The following is a 2,030-nucleotide window of genomic DNA, read 5'->3' on the forward strand; positions in this document are numbered from 1 at the left end:
ACCTCTCCTGCTGACCAGTCCCTTTGCTACATGCCTCAGGACCTTTGCACTTGCCATCCTAGTCTCTCTAGAATGTTCTTCTCCTGTTCTCTAGGTGGCTTATTCCCTCAGGTTCTTGTTGACTTGCTGCCTTCTCACTGAAGTTTTCACCAATTTTCCTATTCAAAAGTGGACCCCAAACCACCTTTCCTATTGTCATCTTGCTTTGTTTTCCTCCATAGCCCTATGTACTATCTAATATACTGCATATTTTCTTCTTACTCATTTTGCTTACTGTCCATCTCTCAGTGAGTGTGGCCTATTGAGAACAGGCATTTTATCTGAGTTTTCACTGCCTTATGTCCAGCACAGAACAGTGCCTGGCACATATCCAATGTCCAGAAATACTTGTTGGATGAATCCGTGGCAGGCTTCAGGGTGGCAGGATAGGAAAGAGGAACACCTGCTGGGCTTCCCTTAACCCAGAGGTTGCAGCTGGGAAGCCCGCAGAGACATTTTCTTTAGCTTGCACAGTGTTTTTCAAAGACTCAAGTTAGTCATCAATGCTTAAGAATATGGTGACTATGGCTGGATGCAGTGGCTCATGCCTGTAATCCCAGCACTTTGGGAGGCTGAGGCGGGAGGATCACAAGGTCAGGAGATCGAGACCATCCTGGCTAACAAGGTGAAACCCCATCTCTACTAAAAATACAAAAATTAGCCGGGTGTCGTGGCAGGCACCTGTAGTCCCAGCTACTCAAGAGGCTGAGGCAGGAGAATGGCGTGAACCCAGGAGGCAAAGCTTGCAGTGAGCCAAGATCACGCCACTGCACTTCAGCCTGGGCGACAGAGCGAGATTCCATCTCAAAAAACAAAATAGTGACTGCATCTCAAAAAAAAAAAAAAAAAATGGTGACTTCCCACAACACCCAGATAACTGGCATCACTTGAAAAATATAGAAAGATCAGAAGTGCCCCTTGTGTGGGGCAATACTGAGCAGTAGCCACTCGCTGAGCCACTTTGATGGGCACCCTCTCCTGTTTCACTCATTACCCAGCCCCTGGTGGGCAGGTGAGTTGGAAGAGGGGGAGGAGGAGAGGGAGGCAGAGGTGGGGGGAAAAAGATGGGGAGGAGGAGAGGGAGAGGAATGTGGGGGCAGGAACCAGTGCAGCCCCCAGATGCTGCTTTTCCAGGGAGCGGAAAGTGCCCCTTGCATTTAGCTGCCCAGGTTCCCACTGGCAGCTGCTCACAGCATCCTGGTCCCTCTGATCTTTGAGCTGCAGAGCCCTTTGTCACATCCTGGCTCCCTAGCAACAGCAGCTATACAGGCATGTGGTCAAGAATGGATGGGCACAAATGCAGCTTAGGAGAGGAAAGAAAATGTATCTGTTGTTAAAGTGCAGACAATTCTCTACACACATGTTAGAAGTTTCAAGCAGCTTTACAACTTCAGTTTTGCTAAAACTGGCAATCCTATAGTGTCACTGGCTGAGTACTCCTGAGCACATCTTACACGTGCCAACCAGGGTGCTCATGGAACAGAACTAATTAAAGAAGAAGTAAAACAGACAAGAAGACATATTTAAGCTTCAACATCTGAGTTATTATAATTAACAAGCAATAAGAAAAATGATATTACTTGTTCCTCATCTTGTATTTGTTACATCCTTTTATTCTAGGCACCTTCCCCACCTCCTGCTTGGTTTTGCCTTTGAAGGAGCTTGGGCAGAAGTACTAAGTCAACAGCCTCTGCTAGTAGATTTAGAAATAAGAAAAGAGGCCGGGTGCAGTAGCATATGCCTGTAATCAGCACTCTGGGAGGCCGAGACAGGTGGATCACTTGAAGTGAGGAGTTTGAGACCAGCCTGGCCAGAATGGTGAAACCCTGTCTCTACTAAAAATACAAAACAAATTAGCCGGGCATGGTGGCACGCACCTGTAGTCCCAGCTACTCAGGAGGCTGAGGCAGGAGAATGGCGTGAACCCGGGAGGCAAAGCTTGCAGTGAGCCAAGATCACGCCACTGCACTTCAGCCTGGGCGACAGAGCGA

Source organism: Colobus angolensis, unplaced genomic scaffold (assembly GCF_000951035.1).
Source record: "Colobus angolensis palliatus isolate OR3802 unplaced genomic scaffold, Cang.pa_1.0 Scaffold6, whole genome shotgun sequence".
Taxonomy (NCBI): domain Eukaryota; kingdom Metazoa; phylum Chordata; class Mammalia; order Primates; family Cercopithecidae; genus Colobus; species Colobus angolensis.